The 25,454-nt window shown below is 37.1% G+C and overlaps 1 protein-coding gene across 10 annotated transcripts in view; it reads left to right on the top strand.

Moving 5' to 3' along the window:
- Window positions 1–25,454, top strand: part of LOC119535969 (LIM domain containing preferred translocation partner in lipoma) — a 740,701-nt gene that overhangs the window by 406,771 nt on the left and 308,476 nt on the right. The window lies entirely within an intron of this gene.

The raw sequence follows: 25,454 nt of genomic DNA, 5'->3' as shown, positions 1-25,454 counted from the left end.
GGGGGTGAGACTCCATTGCCAGTGTATGATCTTTTGATGAGGTCATTTCAGTTACGGTGTGGCCCAGCCCAAACAGGATAGATCTTAATCCTATTAAGAGTCCTTTATAAGTGGAATGAAATTTGGACAGAGTAAGACAAAGCCACAGGGTTAAGCCAAAAGCTAAACATCAGTGGAACCCAGAAAAGGCAGAGATCATGAGACACAGCCATGTGCTTTGCCACTTGACAAGCAAAGGACTAAGGATCGCTGGCAGCCATCCTCAGAATGCCAATCTTTGAAAAGAAAACATCGCCTTGATGACATCGTGACTTGGACTTTCTTTTAGTCTTAAAACTGTGAGGAAATGAATTTCAGTTGGTTAACCTGACCCATTTCATGGTATTTGCTTGAGCAGACCAGGAAACTGAAACAATGTGTAAAGGGCTTCGAATAGAGCCTGGAATACGGTAAGTCTTATTGAGTGATACCTAGTATTGTTATCATTGTTTGAATAACATATTTGTACCTAATGACATTGACTTCTCCTTTATGAGGTAAATACACTTGTGATTTCTGGTCTTTATTTGAGCAAATAGAGCCTGGAGAACTTGCCAGAGATCATGCAACTGCTAAGTGATAGGTGTAGGTCATGAGCTTAAAACTTGTTTTATTTATTTTTCACTCATCACACCTTTATTGAGTCTTACTATGTTTTATGAACTGAATTCTGGGTACTGAGAACAAGGTGTTGTCTTAGTTTGCTAGTGATGCCATCACAAGTACCATGCAGTGGGTTGGCTTAAGTAATGGGAATCTATTGGCCAAAATCGAGATATCAACAATTCTTGCTTCTCCCTGAAGATTGTAGTTTTCTAGTGCTGGCTGCTGGCAACTTTTGGGGTTCCTTGGTTTTAATCTCTGCTTTCCATCACAGTGCAATGTCCTCTCCTTTCTGCCTGTTCTGGTTTCCACTGACTTCCGGCTTCTGGTTCTTCCTTGTGGCTTTCTCTTTATAAGGCCTCCAGTAATCTGTATTAGAGTTTCCCATAGTTCAGCCATACCTTAACTAAAGATGACATCTTAAAACATCCAAGTTAAAAAGGTTCCTACCCAGAGGGATGCAGATTAAGAACATGTGTTTGTTGGTGAACATAATTGAACGCTGCTACAGATGATAACTAAGGCAAATGAGGTCCTTTCTCTGACCATAAATGTTTGGGAGGGCTTTCATAACGGGCATATAAAGAAGTAAGCAATAAGGAAATAAATGAACAAGATAAATTCAGGTTCTGATATAGGAAAGCGTGGGGATGGTGGTGGGTAACCCACTGTTTGTGCTAGGAAGGTCAAGCAAGGCTTCTCTGAGGAGCTGAGTTGAGAACTCACACATGCCAGAGGAACATGAGGACCTCAAGGCAGTAAAGAGTTTGGGTCATTTAAGGAGCAAGAATGAATCAGGGTGGGCTGTGAAGTGCGTATGTCATGTCCTAAGAGAGGGGATACCTGCAATTTAGGCCTCAGATATCAGATTCTGAGTTATGTCTTGGAAGGAAAGGATTTGCATATTCCTTACCACATCCTATAAACTTGTGCTTTTTGGGTGCTTTAGAGATGTCCCTGTATTCTGGGGAGAGATGTGAAGATGCAATGGCTTTGTCCTCTTTCTCAGAGGAATACTCTGAAGAGCATGGTTATGAAATTATTTTCCCTATTTGGTTTTCTAATGTCATACAGTGCTTACAATATCCAGTGGAGTCACATACCTACTAGGTATCAATTTTGTAGGATTTTTAAAGGCTTAAAATCTTCGGGTGGAAATTTCCAATGCTACTAATCCTTGAGTGGTAAATCTTCATAGTCCATGGAATTGTGCCATAAAAGAAGTCATTAATGATTTTTTCCCACTTCTGTGGTTCTTTGGTATTGCCTCTCTTGGTATCAGCTGTTTAGAAATATCAATTCTGCCTTGAAATAGCCCATCAAATGACAACTCACATCAAGCCAAGAGTTTATTTATTCCTCTTCTCATTCATATCAACACCTGTTCAATCCAATCATATAAAAATGGTGATCTATTTATTTTTGACCATGGCTTTCATACCGGTACTTGGTGCTTGGATAGTCTGTACTCATAATGCTAAATTTGACTTCAGTGATGACATTAATCCTTTTAAGTTAGACACTATTAATGATATTGATTCAGGGAGAAGCATTATTGGGGATCCTATCCACATGATCTTGAACAATTCACTTCTTTTGCTGAGCCTGATTCCTTATTTATAAAACATAGATGTTGATATAAATGCATTTTCTAAGCTCTCTGATTTGTGATATCGTTGTCTATTTACCCATTGAGGAGCTTCATTTAAATTGATCTTTCTTTTGTAGAAAGTGGTTCAATTGTCTAGAGTCTGGCACAACATTTCATTTTTTATTAAAGTAAGCAAAAACATAAAAAATAAATAATAAATAATTGAGCATCCTGTGGGTGCCAGGCTCTTCAGTAGGGATGCAGGTATGTAAATCCTGTGTCCAGCACAGCAGAGGTTAAACTATGCTGAAAAAGATAGATTGGACACTCAGGTGTTTCTCTTGTTGTTGTTTTTAATGAAGGAACTTTATTGAGGTGAAATTCACATACCAAACAATTTACACATTCAAATTATTTTTAAAGGAAGTGACTAATGTATTCACTTAACAAATATGTTTTGAGCATCTGCTATGGGCCAGGACTTTCTAGGTGCTGGAGTTATAGAGATTAACAACAGTCCTACAAAACCAAACCTCCAACTCAGTGTATATCAACAGACAATTTTCCTAGGCACTGGAGACCAATATTTAGGGTGAACAAAAGGTACTCTGAGGACATATGAGAGCGAAGAGAGACAAAGACAATCCAGTCTTGGGAGACTTGGGGAGGTTTTGGGGAGGTAGTCTTCTCTGAATGAGATCTGAGAAACCTGTGGGAGTTAACTAGGTTAATGGTGTGGGGATAATAGAGAGGCTAGAGCTTTTTTGGAAGAGAAAAAAAAATGTGCCAAGGCCCAGATGTGAGAAACAGGTAAACCACAAGTAGCTCTGGCTAGGGGCTGGGGGGTGTGGGTGGGGGGTTGTGTGGAAAGGGCAGTTGCCGCTGGACCTGAAAGGAGAGTCTGGCCATGTTTGCTTTATGGAGATCTGTATGTCTCTCTATGAGGTCACAAAGAATGATGAGGTCATCTAGAGTATGTAACATTTGAGTTGGGCCTCAAAGAGTATATAAGTGATTTCTGAGGGTGGCCAAGTTTAGTCCTGGCAGAAGGAACTGCAATTGCAAACCTAGGATGTGTATAAAAGAATATTGTTTTCAGCTGGGTGAGAAATTTGATGTAACTGGAGAATGGGGTAAGTGAAATAGAGAAAGAATACAGCTAAATGAGTGTATTGGCAGGGATTGGCTGGGCAGCTTGTAAAGGTATTCTGTATAATGCAGTGAATTTTTACATTGTGTGCCTTGTCCTATAGGCAGCTGGGGGTAAGGGTAGAAGTTTTGGAGGTTTTTGAAAGGGAAAATAATACTTAGAAGTGTGCTTTAGAAAGATATGCTCTGGATATACTTGAATTGGAAGGACCCTGGATTGTGAATAAAAGTTAGGAGAATGTTATCAATATGTACTGTTTAGGATAGTACTTACCTAACCTGGATTTTACACAGAATTCTACCAGTCAGTTGAACTCTTTGCAACAGTGGGCAATCATTTCCAATATTAAGAAATTATAATTAAAGATATGGAATGAAAGCCAACATTCATTGAGAACTTACGTCATTTTCATATGTTAACTCAGTCCTCACAGTAACCCAATGAAGGAGCCAGCTAGTTTTCCCCATTTTACAAATGAGAAAATTATGACCCAGAGAGGTGATAACTTGCTGAGGTCATACCCAGTAAGTGGGAGAGCTGGCATTTGAGCCAAGGCATTCTGGCTCCAAAGCCTGAATATTTATCTATATCGACTAGTGAATGCACAATCATAAATACTAATACAATTGTGTTAGTGAAGAGCGATAATGTACAGCATGGGGTTTTTTGTTCTGTTTTGTTTCTACAATTCAGTGTTTTTAAATTTATTTATAATGTTGTGAAACCATTAACTCCATCTAAGTTTAGAACATTTCTTTCATCCCCAAAAGAAACCTCATGCTCATTTGTCGTCACTCCCTATTTCCAACCCGCAACCTAAGTAACTTCTTGAATCAGTTTTTAAATAAATGGTGACTTGACTTTAATGGCATTTTGTTTTTGAGTGGTAGCAATCTGGTAGCATTATTCACTAATTCAGGAGTGTAACAGTTTTTTGAGCTTCTAATTTCTAACTTCTGCATGCAATTAGTGTTTTCTATTCATAATTTGGAGGAGAGAGATGGGTAGAGGTGCCAAACTCTGTGTCAGTCGTTGGTCACACAAACATGAGTAAGACTGTCTCTCTTGTAGGAGAGGCAGACACGTACGTAAACACACCATTGCACAACATTGGAGAATGGTGTTCTTCAGGAAATCCCGGTGTGTTTGTTGAAGGGGTTGTGTCAGAGTTCTTTTTGTTGGAAGCCACTGAATTGTTTTTAAAATTTTAGAATGTATGAAGCATATGGAAGGCTTGGCATTTTGAGAATAAAATCCACATCAATTCAAAATAAAATAAAATTCCCCATCCAGAATGGAAGAATAATTAGCTGGCATAAAATAGTCCAGCTGTGGAGTGGCTTAAAGGACAGTTGGTCTCAGACAGAGAATACCAACTTGGATACTGCTGCACAAGTAACTGCAATACCTGAATTACTGTACCTATTTGTTAGCACATATACCTGAAATGGCTTAAAATAAAAATTGCAAGTGTACCAGATTCTATCCATCTTAGGATTTCTTTCTCTTATTTTCTCAGTCCCAAGTTAAAAATAAAATCTGCCTGCCCCATTTTACTGTGTGCTAGTTAGCAGGATTAACTGTAGTTCTCAATAGGAAAGCAATAGCTATATAGTAGAATCCATTGTATGGTGGGTGAGAGCCCGGTAGAGATAATTATACATTCACTCCCACTGTATTACCCTTCAAAGAAACCGAGCCTAATATTCTCCTCCTAAGTAATTTAACTAACTTCAAAAAAAAAAAAGTATAAGATATTATTTAGAGAATAAAATAGCTACTGTATATAATCAGAAGGGAGAATCATAGCAAATTATTATACTCATTTGATAAGTGTATAAAAAGCTATGCTCAAAGCTTTGTAATATATCTCCTAAGTAATTGTTCAGTTTTGTTCAGTTGTGCTAACTGTCCTTAAAAAAAGGAGATGAGAGAAAGAACTGCTTGAAGAAAAAAAAATCAATTGTTACACTTTTTAAAATAAGGTTTACCCCTCTGGGCACAAATTAAGTCTAATTTCATGCTCCTTGAGGAACAAGCATACATTTAGCCTTCAAATGTTTAATAGTGGTGGTTTCTTTACCTTTCAAAAGATAATAGCCATGTATAAACATGGACACCAGTATGCATCTAAATGTGATAAAATTAAGATCTACCACATGTCAGACTGCTTTGGGTGCAAAACCCTGGCTCCGTCACTTACCAGTTGCATGACCTTGGGCAAGCAGCTTCCTCTCTCCTTGCCTGACTTCAAAATGATTAGAATAATACAGTGCTTACCTCACACAGTTGTTCTGAGGAGTAAAGCTATAGGATAAATAAGTCAGTAAAGCCCGCAGAATTTACTCTTTCACATGCTTATATTTTATTAATTCTAAGATCCACATTTATGTACATCCTTAATGTTCTATTTTCTGTTAGTTGACATAGTGGTTACTGTCTACATATATGTATCAAAATTTGCTGAATATGGATATCCATAGATTGGAAGAAAACTGTGGAGATAAGAGTGGAACTCCCTTTTATCAGTGCCCTTGCTGGCACGGTATTATGAGAAAAACACGGAACTTCCATGATTTTCAGTTGAAAAGTGATTCACAGGATTAAATTCTAAATGTGAAGAAGTGTGAGGAATGCTTCAATTACTTTCACCCATATTTCTTCTTTTGATACATGCGTAGTATCGACATGATAAAAAAAGTGTCTAATTTTAAAACCCATCAATAAGTATGTATTAACAATTCCAAGTATTAACAGCACTGTGTCATAGTCGAAATGGCAGTACTTTTTGTTTCTAGTGTTATGATAACTAAGAGTGCTTTTTGTAATTATTGGCATTTTTTATGAAGCATTGTAGCAAGCAGTCAATCAACATAAGCAATTCTAATTAGCATTTAGGCAGAGGTTAAGTTGGTAGTTACATTGTCAGAGTTAAGGGGCTGAAAGCCTTTGAATCCGAGTACAGTGTGTTGAAAGAAGTCCTTGGGTTCACCAGTAGTCTATAAGAATTTGATTTGTGACTCTTATCAGTGTGTCTTGCCTAAGTTCATTCAGCGACATTGCACTAAGTTGGGCTAATAGTCATATCTGGAATATCCGTATACACTGCTCATTCCTCCTAATAATGAAGGCTAAATTGGGTGATAGAAGTGAAACCACTTTGTGCATCACTCAAGATAGGCCAGCTAATGCTGTGGTAACAAATGCTCTCCAAATCCCAATGCTTAAAACAAGGTTTTTGTTTTTGTTTTGTTTTGTTTTGTTTTCCTTGCATATGATACTTTTTCATCATGGCTCAGAAGTAGGTCTTTGCAGGCTCTTGGAGCAGCCACCATCTCAAACATCTCCGTCCCCATCCAAGAGAAAAAGAACTCTTAAGTGTCTTGAACCGGCGATTGCATGTTCCATCCTGGGACTTCTGCTCACAGCGCATTAGCTAAAGCTATTCACATGGCTCCACCCACCCACATGGGTGCTAGGAAGAAGAGAGCTGGAAATACTTGGAAAGCAGCATTGATGGCTTCCACAAAATTTGTAAAAATAATAATGGTTAGCAACCACTGTGTGCTTCCTCTGTACCAGGAGCTGTTGTGTGTTACATGTATGAAGTCCTTCGGTCCATATGAAGTAGACATGACCATGATGGCCATTGTACAGATGAGAAACCAAGGCACAAAGCAGTTAACTAAACTCCCAGAAGAGAGAGAGCTGGGATTTTGCACCTATTGATGTGTCTCAAATGCATTTTTTTAAACTGCAAAAGGAAGATACAAATGTAGTTGATAATTCCCCAGATCTGGAAAAAAGGGAGTGGACTAGGTGATTCCAAAGACTCCCTAAAATTTCACTCTGAAAGATGACTCCCATGTGTTTCTTTTGAACCTCATCTTCGGAAGCCATTGGCCCTTTCCAGGCCAACATACTTGCCTAGTACCTCAGCAAATAAGTATTGTCCCAGATCTAGGGGGCTGCCAGGGTTTCAGTGGATGCTCCCCTCTTTGACTTATTTAAAATTTCTATTTTTGAAAACTTCAAACATATTCAAAAATAGAAGAATGTATAGAACCCCATATGTTTAATTCTCAATACATGGCCAATCTTGCTTGATTTAGCTTTGCAAGTTAATCTGGTTGCCTCTCAAGCAGCACTTTGGACACAGACTGGGTTCCTTGGGCTTGAGGGATGCAGGGAATAGGACGAACAAAACAAAGCCAGTGACCAGCTACAGTGCTCTGCTGAGGAGGGATAGAGCTGATGTGTGGAGGACAGAATTGAGGAGCTTCAATCTGAAGAGAGAGGGCATCACTAATCAATATTTTAGACAAGTTTTCAAGCTGAGGATAAATGATGTGACAGTATTCATTCATGTGATGTTCTTACAATGTAAGGGGGGAAGGAGAGATTTGCTCTTAATATGTAACAGAATCATTGCCTTTCTCCCTTGCTAGAATGGTAATCTTGTCCGCCACGGAGGTCGCTATTAAGCAGAGAGAGCTAGCCCTCTGAGTCTGTTATGGAACTTCAGCAGAATACAGTAACTCTCTCTCTCTGTTCTGGGTCCTACCTTCAAGGCAAAGAAGTGACTAAACTAGAAAGCCATGCATTCAGCGCCCTGGGCTTCCATTTCAGCATCACCCAGAGGGCCTCGGGTCACTTAGCATCTCTGTCTCCTTTTGAAAGACACATAATAGCTGTCTGGGTGCCTCACAAAGCTATTATAGCATTTAATTAGCAAATGTTCCTCAAGTGCTTTGAGCTCCTTGTTTGGATAGATGTGACTGAAATGTAAAGTACCTTTCACTGCCTTATTTATTGCTCCAGCGAACACGCTATATGCTGGCACCATTTATCTTCATTTTAATTTTATCTCCAACAAATATAGGCATTAATTTAAATCACATACAGAACATAACAGTTTTTAGAGAGGCAAACTTATTCCAGAGTGCTGCATTTTAATATCGCACTTTACCATCTTTTCTCACTTGATTCAAGAATAGTATCTCTTCCTGCCTCAGCATTTAATCTTAGGACAACAGAAACTTTCTTGTGCTTGCATGTTCTTCCTCTCAAACTTTCTCTCACTGCTTTGCTGTTTGTGGCCTGGAAGTTGTGTTTTGAGTATGAGCACAGGTATAAATTAGTTCTATTTCTCCCTTGCCGGGTTAATTTCCCACAGGGGAGACCCAGAATGATGAATCTTCTGAAGGCAATTCTTAGTATTTACCATCAGATACTTTTATTTCTAATAATAATAGACCCAATGAAATAAATCCCCCCCCCCCCCCGAAATTCATACATTAAAGAATCTTTTCAAGTACTCAGTTTTTTCTGGTTCTTTGTTCATTCAAAAGAAAAAAAAAAAATCCCCTTTTTTATCATAACTGTTACTCAGTTTGTAGCAGCTGAGTCTTTCCCGGAGGAGAAAGTGAGCCTGCTGTTTTCATGGCTATGAGACATTCCAGTTAACTGTTAAACCCTAAGCAAGGATTCTTTCCCGGTCCTTAATTTGTGACCTGAAAAGTCGTGTCTCTCCTCAATTAAGACTTTCCAAATTGCCTCTGACACGGCTACGTATTCCCAGAACCTGGGACCATGGAGACAGTGAAAGCATGAGCACAACCATAAAACAACATGGTTTTGTAAGACATATCAGGCTCTTTTCAGAAGGTTTCAGGGTGCTTTCCCTCAAAATACTAAAAAACATAACAAAACTTTTTTTTTTTTTTTTTTTAATTGATTTCTAGGCCTCTGAATATCCAGGTTCAGGGACATCTGTCATACTCTGATTGATTGATTGATTGATTGATTTTTACATTTAGTTAGTGTTTACTATATACCAATTGCTGTCTTAAGTTCACAATTTTATCCTTGTAACAATCTTATGAGATGGGTGTTTTTGTTATGCTCATTTTACAGATGACAAAACAAACCCTGGAGAAGTTACATGGTTTTTCTGAAATCATATAGCTAGTAAGTGGCTAGGCTGGAATTTTGAATCTCCTTGACTTTAACTAATATACTTTTGGCATAGCTCTCCTCAGCCTAAATTCTTAACTCATTTTGATACTAACTCACCCAAGACCCTTAGTCTTTGTACTACTTGGTGGATTTTATCTGTGACAAGAACACAGTTACCCTGGAAACTCACCAACTAGAATGGCAATCCAATTGTATCACCACCGCCCATGTTTTATTAAATGAGCATTAGTGGTGATGAGAACCTCCTGATTGGAGGATGCTGTGAAATGGGTTCAAATAGTTGTTCCTGCCTCTTAGGGCATTTGGGATCATTCTCCTCTACTTCACAAAACAAAACAAAACATGCCTCTTTGGACGCTTGATTGCATTTGGGGAATAAACTGGGACTGTCTTTTCAGAGCATGGGCTTTCAGCAGTGGTTGGAGATGCATGGAAGTACGTGGAAAGAAGCTTGGCTGAATTCCACCTCAACTCTGAGTAGGTCTCCCCTTGAGGGTCAGCTAATTTGGGGCCCTCCCGTGAATGGCTGAGGCTCATGGTATGGCTGGATCTGAGTTCACTTATTTCACCTCAGGCCCTTGGTTTACCTCCAGACTCTTTTCAGGAAAAGTCACAGCTCTTTCATATTTTTGGTTCTCTGCAGGCTTCTGATTAACCAGGAATTTGCTTTTGGTTCACGCCGATTTGTGTTTCCCTTAAATTCACAGAAATTGAACTGAACTGATTTACTTAATATAGTTGGTGCTCAGCCCAGAGGCACCAGTTTGGAGGAAATGGTGCTCCTCATGCTAGTAGGTGGTCTGCTCTCTATCTGAGATGGTGAATGTAGGCAGGTAGAAGGTTGAGGTGGTTGCTTCCACAGGTCAGGCACATAACCTCTCTTAACTCTCATCAGCTTTATTAGCAGTTCCATTTTAGAGAGGAAGGAAAGGGCTTGCTCATTTGTAGGGCTAGTCAGTGATAATGAATTTAGATTACAGGATTCCTAAACTTGCAGTCCTATGCTCTTTTCTTTATACCATGGTGTCTTGGGCCAGTCTTCTGTGATCTCAGAAAGCAAAACAAGGATTAAAAGTAGTGAATCTGAATTCTTGAAGTTCTATCATCAGTACTATTTTGTCTTGAAAAAATTATTGCAGGCATGTCCTGTCTAGAATGGTAGCAATCAGGAGGTGAAGGGACTGCATCTCATTATGTCCTCGTGGGGTCATCTATCCATGACTATCTCTGTCACCAATGCACAGATTTTCAGAAGCAGTAGTTTGAAATGCTGAAGAGAGTTCTTCATCTTCATAGAACATGATACCTTCTGTGTTAGCATTTCCATCTAATAAAATAAAGACTATATGACCTTCATTCAAAGAAGTCCTGGCTCTGCCTCTTTTGTTGGTGACCTTAACCAGTAGCTTTGAGCCTCATTTCCCAATGGGAAAAAATGGAACAATAATGTTGAATAATAATGCTCAGTTGTGAAGAAATAAGCGAGAGACATTTTGTAAGCTGCAAAGCAGTAATCTCATGTAAAGTAGAAGTATTAATCTTATGATCACCCAGCTATTTTTCTCACATTCTCCTCTCTCCCTTCCATAATACTTTCTAACTGTATAAAACTTAATCTGGGAGTATCTTTGATATTCTTTTTGTATATTTGTAGGGTCTTGGATTTAAATGTCCTAATTCTGTTTTTATTTCCCTGACAGTAGTAAATTCTTCTGGTCTAATTTTCTCTTATATGAAATGGGTAATATCATCCCCATTACTTTTCTCATCTATTATATTTTTGTTTTAATTAGTTATAAATCTATATTATCTCAATTTGATACATTTTTTTTCATACACATATGCATATATATTTTTCTAAACCTAAAGAGAAATATACATGGTAGCTATTTCTGAGACATGGGGTTTAGGGAATTAGACTTGATATACCTCTCTACATATTTGTAAAGTTTCTATAATAAGCCTAATTTGCTTTTGTTGTATACATATAATGTAATTTATCAAAATATTTTCATAAATATATAACATGTATAGAATTAGGAATTTATATAAATATATGTGTATGCACATTTATATGTATGTATGTACACACACACAATACAGTAAATAGCAATTTCAAAAAATAAAACATCCTTTAGCAATTAATATCTACAAGGGAAAATTTAAAACCTGTTAGGTTTTTTTTTTTTTTTTTTTTTGTTCCCCTTCCTTCCAACTTCCTAATTTTCTAACTTCCTTCCCATCTAACTTTCTTCTGCCTCCTTCCCTCTTTCCTTTCTTCCCTTCAATAAAGTCACTACCTAGCATCTTTCACAGGAGAAACTGAAACCTTAGGTCTTAAATACAGTATGTTAGATAAACAAGATATTTAGAGATGTGATGGTTTGCCCTTGTATCCATATCTTTATGATACTTTTGAACCTATCTCAAAACAAAAGTTGTACTATGATTTCCAACACTATTTTTCAATATTTGACAAATAGAGTGAGTCTCCTTCTCTACTAACCTGATGAGAGCGAGTGAGAGAGAACAAAACACTGAAACACAACTCTGGTGATTACAGTAACACACTTCCAAATTGAGTTACCATAATGGTTCCCAGCAACCATTATGGTTTCTCTTTTTCTTTTTCTCCCTTTTTTTTTTTAAGTTTTTTTTGTTTCTAAGATCTTGTTCACCTGGCTTTGCAGCAGCCAGGAGTTTTGGGTCTTAAAAGCTGAAGCTTATAAATTTTATTTGCTCCTCTTTCCAGATGTCTTCTATGGTTATCAATTTTTTTCCCTTCTTGAGACTACCCTTACTGTACCTTTTTCTCTGATGTTTTCCCCTCATTAGTTCATGTCATGCTTTCGGTTTAACTATTAAAATGTTAATTTAAACTATAGCAAAGGGGGCAAGTTTTTGTGAGTGTCTAAATTTTTTAAGGGGAAATTCTTGCTTACTTCATTGACATTAGCTGCTCATCCTCTCCCATTTTCTCCTTCTTTTTTTTTTTTTTCTTTTCAGTTTGATCTGTCCAACTAGAGACCACATTCAGTACTTGCTAGTTGAGACTTGTGTGCTACGATTTTGACTTAGTTCCTCATCTGGCTCTCCATCCCCACGGCGCACTGAGTCACAATGCGATGGCCAGCTGCGTGTGTGCTGCAATTGCACAAACCACAGTGGCCGGTGGGATAGTCAAGACTGGGCCTTGGAAGTACTTTCAGGAAAAGGTGGAGTCCTTTTCTCCGCTCTGAGCGTCTTTCAGTAGCATCGTATAGCTGGTATTAATGTTATAAATGATCATCCCTAAGCCTGTCTCGGTTCCAGTCCAGATGGAGTTTTGATTTTAGAAAATCATTGAGTGAAATGTATTTCCTGTGCCTGGTAGTCAATGATCACTTACCAAAAAAGGAGGGTGGTGGGAGAATATAAATAAACTTATGATAATTCATATACACTTAACCTTTACTGAGTGACTAATACCAAAAAGGGAATGAAGCAGGCTCTGCTGACCAGCATTTGCAAATGGATTCCAGGAATGTGGTTAGAATTGCCAAAGCAATCTCTTAATCCTGCCAAGAGCATCCTATGGGATTTTGCTAAGGGTGAGGGAAGCCGGGGATATAGAGGTGTGAGTGTGTGCATGTGCGCGTTTAAAGTTTTACTTCCCAGCAGGGTGTAATGGGGGGAAAAATAGGTTGAGGAAACTGCATTTTAAACCGGCTTGCACCCAAGCTCCATGACACTGGGAAAATTACCTTCCCTCTTTGGAACTTCAATTATTATGTTTAAAATAAGAGTATCAGACTAAGATCTATCTTTTACATACTTTGCTTTGAATTATCCAACACAAAAAGCTTGTGCGTGTTCATCATGTTGCTGTGTTAAAAAAAAAAGTAAACTATAGTAAACATAACAAGCAATCAATTTAAAAACCTGAGGAAATGTATGGTACTTCCCACTAAAGATCTAATTTTATTGTTAACAATTGTGGCTCTAACTACTCTTTTAAAGACCCAAATAAGTTAAAAGCTCAGATTTAAACCATGGCTTATGCGAATTATAATACCTCTTTACTACAATTTAATTGACAAGTTACTGAGAGCTATTTTATCAAGAGGTAACACTAAATTTCTCATATTTCCTGGGAGAGTAATACTGATTTTAAGTTGTTTTTTTTTTTAAGTAGATCACCTCTTTCCCTATATTTTTTTTAAATGACCCAAAGCAACACATTTAGTATTTAATTATAGTTATAGTTAAGAGCATAGCAAATAGGATTTATGTATCAGTCAATTCTAGGATCTCTGCCTCTTCAATCATATGTTCTTCTCCATGGTTCAGACTCTCTTTTTTTCTCTCTTAATGATTTTAATTGCCTCATTATTTATTTAGATAGAGTATTAAGACATTTTGGTAACTTTCTATATTGTGAAAGTGCTTATCCTCTCCTTGTGGGACACCTGAAACCTTTCAAAGGATTCAGGAAGTTCCGTCTGGTTGAAAGGCCCTCAGAGAGGTATATTTTCAGTTTATCCTGAGAATGCATGCTCCTTCAGAACAACCTTATTGATGTTGTTGATGCTGAAATCACAGTTCAGCAAAAGTCTTCTACAAATAGCCTTGCAACAACATCGGCCATGCCTTTTGAATGCCTTATTTTCTACCAAAAGTCAAAGATCAGCCTGTTTGATGGTGCCTATAGGAGGTATGTCAGTCAGGGTTCTACCAGAGAAGCAGAACCGGTAGGATACAGACATTAAGAGATTTATTACAAGGAATTTGTTTACATGATTGTAGGGGCTGGCTAGGCAACTCCGAAATTCATAGGGCAGGCCACAAGGAAGAGCAGACTTGAACTCTGGCACATGAGCTGATGCCGTTGTCCACAGGTAGAATTTTTCTTAAGGTAAGGCTCAGCTCTGATTGAATCAGGCCCACTCAGATTTACTTCCTTGACGTCAACTGATTATGGACTTTAATAACATCTACAAAATGCTTTCACAGTAATGCTTAGATTAGTTTTTGATTGAATTCCTGGGGATCATAGACTAGCCAAATTGATACATAAAGCTAACCATCATAGGATTCTAACAATTTTCTACAGAGGTAGAGAAGCAAAGGACACTTGGAGGCAAGAAAAGAAAAAGCAGAGAGGACGCAAGAGGAACAGTGAGAATGCTTGCATGGTCATCAGGAATGGTGGCTGGAAGTGATGACAGACATAGAGGACTGTGTAAAGGTGGACTAACCAGCATTCTACCACTGGTGCACTGACACCTGAAGAGGCTTTACCTATCTGCTCTGGGAACAGAACCATTGTTTTGTCAAATAGTTTCTTTGTTTTAGTCTTAATTGTACTCTCAACTTGAGTTGCAGTTGAGTCATATGCTTATATGCTTTTTTGAGGTTGAAGTAATTTGACAAAAAAAATACTCTTTCCTTCATATTGCTATCACCCACTCATCTCCTGGCCACTTGTTGACCACATGACAAAAGGCTTATTTTCCCTACCTCTGCCCTCAGGCTTTCAGTCTTCTTGGGAAATTTCAGGGCCCAACACTGTCCTATTAGCCACTTGATGTCTCATTTCTAGTTATTCTTATATCTACTCAGCTGCAGCCACCACACTCAGGGTATACCTTGGAACTTGGCATTGCCTGTCTGCTTTCTACACCATTAATCATAAAATTTAAACAAAAGTTCCCTCCAAACACAGCCTCATATCCTTCCAACTCTCATTTAAGCAACACCTATTCTTCAACACATTTGTTTTGTTATTTTGACTTCTATGTCCTCATTAGTCCCCTCCTGTCTTTATTTCTTTTCTTATCCAACTTACATTCAATGGTTCAGTACTTCAGCTCACTCTTCCTACTATTGATATTATTTCTAAAACCAATAGGCTTTTTCCAGAATCTCATTTTATGCACCTGCCCTATTAAAACCCATGAAACACTCAGGCCTTCCTGCCAACTTTTTAAGGTTGTTGCATGCCATCTTCTCTGTTTCCTTCCTACCTTTTTTAACAACTCTATTGCAGGGATCTCCTTAGTTCCCCTTCTGCTTCCCCTTAAATGTTGGTGTTCTTTGGTAGGAAGAGTAGGCATCTTTCCTAAGACCTGTTCTCATTCCACTTCCACATTTGACTTGAAGTCCCTTTCATTCCTGTCTCACAGGACCAGTACTGTAATGTTGGTATTCACGTCCCTTCTAGCAAGCGTTCTTGCACTTCAGATTCATGTTTCTAACTGCTTGTCATCCAGGTGCATTTGGATGTATTCAAAGACAGCTCAGACTCAACATGGACAAAATAAATTCATCAACTTCTCACCCAGAAATTCCTTCTACTCCTACATTGTTTCATTGAATGATGCCACCATCTGACCAGTTGTTCAAGCCAGAAGTGTGGGTATTATTTCTAGACTCCTTTCTTTCCCTTATTTTCAATTTTACCTCCTAAATATTCCACAAACCTTTTTACTTCTCCCCGTCTCTACTCCAGTAATGATTTCAGATCGCCATCATCTGATTTCAGACCCTCTCATTGGAATCCTGTAGCCACTTTCCCACCCCCAATCTATCCACCAAGCTGTTCTCAAAATGAAAATCTGACTGTATTACTCCTCTGGCAAGCACCTTATCTCTTTAGTCCAGCAGTATAGCACGGGGATTAAGAAAACAGGCTCTGAAATCAAATAGAAATGGATTTGAATCTCACTTACAGCCTATGGGATCTTAGACAAGTAAACTTTCTTGGTTTCTTCACCATATGTAAAATAATTTCGTAATAGCACTTTCCCCTTTAGAGGATTTATGCCTCTTCAGCTTCCTCACTTCCTACTGCTTCTCTCTTCTCAGATCCCCAAAGGCATTGAGCTACCACTGGACAGATACATGCTAGTCTCTCTGCTTGGGACACTGTCCATGCCCCACACACCCCCAGGCTTTTATTGCCATTTCCCATAAGAGATGTTCACCAGCCTCCCCTGGTCTAGTTTAGTACAGGTGCCCTGTTGTGTGCTCCTGTATCTTTCTCCTTGAACGTCCTAATCTCTGCACTTTCCGCGCTGTCCTATAAACGCTACTTCACTCACCTGTCTCCTCCTCTGTGATCACCCCCACTCACTCCGTCGACCATAAGTTCCATTAGGACCTTGCTAAGCTTCTCGCCCCTTCTAACCCATGCTTAGCACAGTGTGTAGCAGAAAGCAGGCACTCAGTACCTACTTGATTAATGTTTATAATGTGATCATCTCACTAGGGCACGTATATTCCCAAAAAAGTGATCACAACTTTCCTTCTGTAGGAGAGAGAAAGAGGATTATAAAACATAATTCTGCTACCTCTGTAATGGTTCCTTAGTAACTAGCTGCTTCGAGAGAGCTGTTTATACAATCAAATCAAGTGGTGGTATTTTACAAGGAGGGAAAGCCCCAGGACAAGTCCCTTCTCTTGACCACAAAGTTCTATGATTTCTATCTCTCCCTCTTGAAATCTTGGTTTCATCAAAGCAACATTTCTATCCTCCCTATTATTCTACCAAATTAAATGAGTGTAAAAATGTATACACATCTAATCCCCAATATATGAGAATGTTAGGCCTTGAGCAGGGGAGGAGGAGGAGTCATACAAAAAATGTATTTTTAGCGTTAGTTGCAGGAAGAATTCTAGGTATGTAACTGACAAGCATTCATGGAGAGCTGCTTCAGTTTTCTATCAAGCTTTTGGGGGATTTTTTTTTTTTTTAACAGGTCTGTACTTTGAGAGTTCACAATTTTTAAAAGGAAACGTGGCCCTTTTCATTAGCTCCTTTTACCTCATGCTGAGTCATGGATGAGAGAGAATTTGTAGGCGGCTGAGCTGCAGGAAAAGTAATACTGTCATTTACACTTGCAGGCTGTTATGCTTTCCAGAAAACTTTTTCCGTAGGTTGCGAAAGTGATTAATCTGCTGTTAGAACTGACAAAGAAGGTTCTCTTATAAGAGAAAGAATTAAATGAGGGACTTTTCTTTAAAGTAAGCTCTTAATTCAAGTATTATATTTAAAAATATGTAGCACTAGATTTTTTTTTAATTATTTTTGGTCACTTTTAAAATTTTTGGTCTTGACTTAGTGACAGGACATTAACTATTTAAGTTACATCTTTTTATTTATTTTGCTTTAGGCATGGCTCAGTCTTCATAGGTTTTCTATCTAAAATATTAATTTCTCTCCATCCCATTCCCTTACTTTTTTGTTGTTGCTATTGTTCTTTCATATTTCTCATATTTCTTCATTTGGGCCTTGCTTTCCAATATTTTCCATATCATGTAACTTCTCAGTCTCAAATCTCTTCAGCCACCCTCCTCTTGTTTAGGATTAAACCTGGTAAAGATGGCTTGTGTTCCTTCTATGATATAACTTTCTTCTCTCCTGACAAATCCCATTCATGTAGCATTTCTACAACAGTTTTAAAAACTTGAACAAGAATTGTTTAGAATAATTTAAATGAGACATCACTGCCTTAAGATTTTAGAAATTTCATTTTTCTTTATTTCTTATTTAAAATATGATTTTGAGATGAAAAGCTTTTCTACCAAGAGCTGCTAAGTGTATGTCAGTGTTTTAATCTTTTCACTATGGACCATGGATTTCAGCTCACAACCTAAATGAACAAATGCATAAATAACATGGCACAACCTAACTTTTTTTTTACAAATCCACAGAGCGCCAGTGACTCAGAGAATTCAGAGTTCTCACAAAAGTAGAATGCCATGTTAGAATCTTAGGGAGCTTGTTGCCGTTAGTATTTTAATGCTTGTTTTTATGGCATGTTCTTACACGTTGTTAAAATGCGCTAACTTGACCCTCTTCCTTCTACATCTTTGTACTCCTAAGCTCTCTAACTATCATTTTATGTTATGGTATGTCAGACTACTTTGCCTTTTTTCTTCTTCTTCTTCTTCCCCTCCTTTTTGAAGGTTGGCCTCTGAGCTTGAGATCAGAGCTTAGCAACTGAATGGGTGGGTTTATGGGAAGTTGGGTGCTGGTGATTTTCTCACAACTCCAACAACTCTGTCCCCCAGTGGACAAGAGAAAAGGCAAAAGAGAAATAGCCCATTTTTCTCATTGAAAGGACTAGAATAGGGAACTTGGCATCCTTCTATTAGTTCTAAAGTACAGGTTTATATATATATGACATTTGCCCCTGGGCTACAAATCTAGGTTTTTAAATTCTGAAGTTGAATAAATTCACGTTTACCCATAGAAACCTGCTATCAGTATATATTTATATGAGTATTTCATGGGGGAAAAAGCAGAGGACACGTAAATGCAAATGCACTTGTTTTAAATCCAAATAGCCAAGTTGATTTCTGTATCTTTATTAAATGCATATGAAATATATGTAAACATACATTCAAGTATCTGTATACATCTATCAATCTATGTAGAAAGCAGCATTATTAGATAGCATTGTTTTATGGTTTCTTCACTCATCATCAACATGCTGTCATGTTGAGTCCATGGCTCCATATATTTACCTATGTTCCCTTAGATTTGTTTTTTTTGTTTGTTTGTTCGTTTTGGAGGGGGTCATTGCAACAGGATGAGGTGTGAAGATCTTTTACATTCCATTTTTTGAAGAACAAGGTAATTGCTACTTACAGAAATGGCTGTCTGCAGGTTTGTTTTGGTTTTCATAGCAACATGGAATAACTTTTAAACCAAAGGGAAAAGTCTTCCCCTTTTTTGGATGTTTCTGTTGTTGCTGTTGTTGAGATTATCTGCTTTAATTTAAGTCGTTGGCAATGTTTTTAAGTTAGGAACGCTTTGATTTGACATTTTTAAAAGGAAAAGGTTCTGTGGGTATTATGGAAGAGTCTTTTTCTTAACTAAATGCTAGCGACAGAGTTTATACCAAAAAATAGTTATGAAGCAACAGTAATGAGATATGATTGTGGTTTAGTGGGAGAAAAAAAAGCCCTGCAGGGAACAGTACAAGTGCAGTAAATTATGAATCACTACTAAATAGGTCTCATTAGTCCACCATTGAATATGTTTAATTGACTTTAGGAAAGGAATCTAGAAAACTTGGGGAAGTAGCACATATAAGACTACTTGGTGTTAAACTAATAAAGGTCATTAGAGTATCTGTTTTAAAAATTAGGAACAGTTTATTGTGTGTGAGGATTCACAAAGCAGCACCCATTTCAAGAACACATGCTTGTTTTACAGAAAAGCCATTTATATCTCCTAAGAGAAAGGAATCTGCAGAAAGCGGGGTGATGTAATACGTGCCACTTACCTATGAGTTTCTCCCTTTATCCTAGATGTTTTCAACAAAATTTAAGGAACCTTAAATGCCGTTCTAAAGAAAGTTGGCTCTCTACTGAGTACTGGAACACAAGAGGGCATTTATAGTGATTATTTTCATTTTGTTATACTACAGAGTCTGCGAAGCTGGAATGCCAGATGCTGAATTCTATCAATGCAGTGCATCTTTAATTAAATAGTATATTAGCCATATAATTAATAATGTGATCTATTTCCATAACTGTTTTAAGAAATTATCATAATTTTTGTATAACAGGCTAATAAAAAGGCAGTGTATTCTGAAACAGCCTCCCCTAAAGTGATTATGTGTTTTGTGTCTGTTAAATTTTGAATTAAGATTGATAGATTGCTGGCTAGAATTTTCTGATACAATGCACTTACGCCTTTAAGTTGGCAAGGGGTCTTGTAAGATCTATTATCATTTTGTTTCCTTTAAAAAAATAGTTTTCTTGTTTTTCAATGGGCTCACTATTTAAGAGGTTTATTCACTTATTCACTTTGTGCTCCCTCCCTCCTCTAACTCCCTGAAAAAACCCAAACCAATACAAAGATATTAATTAGAAGTATACAGCACATCAGGCCTTGATGATTCCTGGTGAATGGAAGGTTGTGCTTCTTGTTCTGCGGCCACTGTTGATGGTGTTTTAATTCTTACAGTATGTTAACATGATAATTAAATTCTAGTTGTCCTGTGAGGAAAGAATTTTAAATGGAACTACATAAGGAGGGGGAAAAAAACTTTTGAATTTAAAAATGAAACTATCTTTTAAACTGAGATCATAGGTGTGTATAGAATTGTGTATGACAATTGGGTTTTACTTAAAATATATTGTGCAAGCTGCCTTTTTCAATACTTTTAGAAAATGTCACCTTCAGCCAAATAGAAGTAATTTGTGTCAGACGTGTGTGTCCTTGCTCTTAATGAAACAATAGTATTCTATTGTCAAGAGAGTAATTGCTCTCTCATAATGTAGAGGTTTTGTTTTCGTTTTTGTTTTTCCAGCACTGAGTGCCTCTTCCCTGACCTTCTTTTGCCCTAATGTCTGTCCCTTAATTCTATCATATTAGTAGTCAACTAAGATTAAAGGCAGGCATTACCCTTCACAATCGGACTGTCCTGGTCTAATTTTGCAGCCTTTCTTCCAGGGACGTGCCATTGTGTAGCTTAGAGGTAGTTAAAAGAACAATTTGGGAGTCAAAAAGCCTATCGCCAAATCCCAGATCCCACATTTACTTATCCTCTGATCTTGGGCAAATTAAACTCAAGAGACTTCAGTTTCCTCGGCTATAAAATAGGGATAATAATAGATTCTTTCTCAGTTATATGTAAAGTTATTAGAAAAGGACTGGCATAATATGGATCAACTATCATTAAATTCCTGCCAAACCTAACTATTTTTCCTGCATGCTCTAGGATTTTGTTTGTGCCTCTGCTCACATCATTTCCTTCAAATGGAATTTACCCATCTTCTCCTCTAACCGAACTGTGTGCACATGGATGCACACATGCACACTCAGACGTGCACAAAGCAATCTTTGTGTTCTAATATGACCTATCCCACATGATGCAGCTCGGAGAGCCACTATCTGCCTGCCAGTCTGGGAATAGTCCTTTATTGGAAACCTTATGTTATTTAGCATCCTCTATTATATATAATAGGTGTTTACAAGCATATTTTCTCTTTTTGGTGGTTTGTGAACTCCCTGAGTTCAGGAATCTAGTGTGATTTATATCCATACTCCATCAAGCTTTGTGATGAGTTGTGCTTATTTAATTATTTGAGTAAATATATATATATATATGTATATATATATATATATATATATTCATTTTTATGTATATTACATACTATCTTATCAATCATCATATCTTATTTGAGGCAACTTTTTGAATATACATGATATGCTCCTCGTTTTGCTTTAAGCCTACCATTTCTGGGCATTGACAAAGTCAGTAAATTATGGGGAACAAAAATGAGAAATACATTTAGTTCATTTAAGCAATATGTGAGTTCCTCTTGTGTTTCCTTCCTTCATTTAGCCCTCAAATGGTGTGTAGAAGAATGGCAAATTCTTTATTTAAGGACAAATAAAAGTAAATCTATTACTTCTGCCATTTGAATGGCATTGCTAATTATGGATAGGTAGGCAAATAGAGCATTTACAAGCATATATTTTATGTACACCTGTGCTATCTATATGAAAACAGTAAAAAACAATTTGTACTTCTATGATTTTTTGTCATGCTTATATGGATTATAGACCAATAGTTATATTCTGAAAACTATAATGCTGTTTATAAAAATATTATACTTCAAAATGAAGTTGTAACAACTGTATTCCACAATAAAAGTTAAAGTGCATGATTTCTTTACTGAAAGCTTAATTTTTGTGCTCTGAAGCTATTTACTTGACCATATTAAGAAAAAAGTCATGAATTCATAAGACATAATAGTTTCTCATAGTCTGTGGGCAAATAGTTTATTATTGGATTTTTTTTAAGATTGTAGATTTTTTAAAAATTGAGTTAGACATAACGTATAGGCCCATTTGAAGCGATGTAAGTTTAGTTGTTGTTTGGAGCATTTGTGCTTGATTTTGTTTCATTTTTTTGTTGTATTTGTTTTGCATCATTGCTGGGAAGTCTGCTTGTAGTTTCTGTTGTTCTGCATAGCACTCTTTTACATAGAGCCTTAAAAATAAAAAACATCTCTGCTTCTTTGGTACTGAACAATAGTTCATTTATTCTAGAGTGGTGAATGTCATATTGCAGACCCAGGTAAGTGATGTAAAAAATGAAGCAGACCAACTGGATGTTTTTTGTTTTTTTTCATAATGGTATTTTAACTTGTGTTCTCTCAATATAGATTCTTTTTGTTTGCATACAGAATGCCTAGGAATAATCTATACCTTTTCATATTTTTTAAAACAAATATTTTCTCAACATTTTTTGACAGACATATTACAAAAGAAGTATTTTACATTACCCTTCATTATAGGACAAACTACAGCGTAAGAAAGAAGATCAATGGTTAACTGACACCTGCCTCTGACTGAAGTATACTAGGGAGTGGAGAGGAGTGTGGCAACCTTAAAGGGCCACACACTCCCCTGCTTTAACCCAGGCTGCTTGTAGGAACACAGGCCCAGTTTGCTAGATCACTGGGACTGAGTTTAGATGGTCATGTTCTCTAAGGTCCTTCAATTTACGATTTTCAGCACCACTTATACAATTCAGTCAGGTTAGTGCTTTATTTACAAAGCTAAATTGGTGGCTCTTTTCCAACCCCAAATCCCCAGTTTTAAACTACTTAGACAAAGTCTACTAAGTATGTGAAAAAAAATAGTTTTTTGTTGTTTTTACTGTTATTCTTTTGTCTTCCTTCCTACTTCCCCCTGAGGGTTCATATAGGAATCTCCAAAGCTAGGTGATTACATTCTGAGTCAGACAAAAATTATGTCTTTCAATTTTGACCAGAAGTGAATTTATTTGGGTCAGTTGGACACATACATTATGCCTCCCCGTAAAATTGCCTGGTACCTCTGTTAACATATGCATGACTGCTGTGCTATTTGGACTTAATATTTGGAGATAAAAGATGCTAGAAAAAGATATGCTGAGACAGAATTTCTACATATCTAGTTAATGCTCTAGGAGCCTTTTTCCTTCATACTCTCTGCCTCATCATTTCTTGCCTAGATTATTGCAGTAGCTTCTTGTCTGACTCCCTTTATTTCCTACCTATATGGATATATGACTGCCAAGTTAATATTGCTTAAACCCAGCCTGGTCCCATCATACTACAGTTGGCTTCCTGGCAATCTAACCTGTTACAAGATAGAAAAAATACAATAACAGTAATGGTAATAACAGTGATAATACATGACTGCTCTTATATGCTCCATCTCAAATAACAATTGTCTTGAGACAGCTAGGCATTTGGAATTCAATATCAGAGTTTAACATGGAGGTATTTGGCAAGTGTCTGAATTGCTTGTATATTGTGTGGCTGATTGAAAGAAGATCATCTGATATGCATGAGAAGTGAGTAGGTGGGCAGTTGACGTTTTGTTAGAAGTGCATGCCTGGTATTTTGATATACCATTGTACCTCCTCAAATCTTTGTTATCAGAAACACACTACTTTGTAAAGAGCATAATTCAGGACAGTGGAAAAATTGCAATGCTTTGCATCCTGGTCTTGGTTTTGCCACTAAAAATGTATGATAAATAGTAGGTTATTACATTTGAATTTTATTATCTATTAAAGCAGATTGAGTAGTTACCACATTGTATCCAGCTTTTTTGAGGATTTTTTTTTTGTAATTTGTAAGGTATCTGTTATATAATGTTAAGTGAAACAATGAGATACAAAACTGCACATTTAATCACATATAATTGCAAATGCTCATACCATACCCACACATACATATAATTGCAAACACACGCATTTATGTGTTTGCTTAGAAAAAAATGCTTTGAAATAAATTTTCCAAAAATTTAACTATTATTAAAACTAAATGTCTGAATTATGGGCATTTTCATTTTCTTTTTCTACTCTTGTTAGTATATCCCTTGTTTTCTACAATGAATATCACCGTTTTAATGAAGAAATTGTATCTTACGTGAGAACTCCCTTACCACTTTCATTCACAACTCAAACAATGAATGATATTTTGTTCAAACATTATTTGAAATCATGGAAACTCACAGGAATAAATGCTGTGAAAATTGAACTCTGTTTTTTTAATAATAATAACATGTCTTTTCGAATGGTTCTTCTGTTTCCTACCATCTGTGGAATTTATCCCTGGGTAATTGTATGTTTTGTTTTCTTTTTGCTGCTGAGATATTAAGAAATCCAGTAATAAAAAGAATAGCTCTATGATTACCCCTCTGATGCCTTTGGATCATTTGTGCTTCCTGTTTTTTGTTGTTGTTGTTGTTGTTGTTTTCTTCTGTAATGCTATAATGTTTCCCCTTCACTCCCCAAATAAAGATGTAGCTGGTGCTGCTTATGTTCCTTTGTTTCTATGTTGCCCATCACCCTAGAATTCCCAGGGGTTAGCACAGGCCCATATAGACATATACAAATGCACACACATATGCAAATCAAACAGAGAAAATAAAGAAAAATGGAGGAGAATTACATACTTGAATATATTATATTCATTTTGTCAAGATGTTGTAGAAACTTGTGATCGCTTAATCTTTGTGCCACCAAATTCTAATGTGGAAGGATGAAGAGATATGTATCAGAGCATGATCCCTATTCTCAAGTTAGATAGTGTAGAACAGTAGTTTTATACGTTAAAAGTACATAAGAATTACCTAGACAATAGCATTTATTTGAAATAGAGAGAAACCAGAGGAAGAGCAGGCTAGGGGAGGACGCTGAAGAGTTCAGCTACCTGATATCATCTCGGATCTGGGTGATAAATGAAGTATTTATAGCGAGCCTCTGGGAGGGGAAGAAACTGAGTCACAGAGACAACAGGAATTTGCCTAAATTCATCCAATAGTTGAGTAGAATTGAGGACCCTAACCTTCAGCCTGTTAAACCAGTATTCTTTGGCTGTCTGGAATTTAACTCTGTGTTTTAAAATAGAAATGGTTTGCACTGTGTTCAAGTAGGGTTTGTTAGACTTCTGGGAATATGAGCTGTTTCCACTGGTTTTCTGCCTGTTTCTCTAACTATAGTTCAGTTCACTGAGGCTAGGGATGGTAACTTGTTACCCAGCAGCTGACAAAATCCTTAGTATTTAGAAAGCGGTCAGTTAATGGTTGAT

The sequence above is a fragment of the Choloepus didactylus genome, chromosome 1 (genome assembly GCF_015220235.1).
Source record: "Choloepus didactylus isolate mChoDid1 chromosome 1, mChoDid1.pri, whole genome shotgun sequence".
NCBI lineage: Eukaryota > Metazoa > Chordata > Mammalia > Pilosa > Megalonychidae > Choloepus > Choloepus didactylus.
This window is presented reverse-complemented; position numbering and strand designations above follow the sequence as displayed.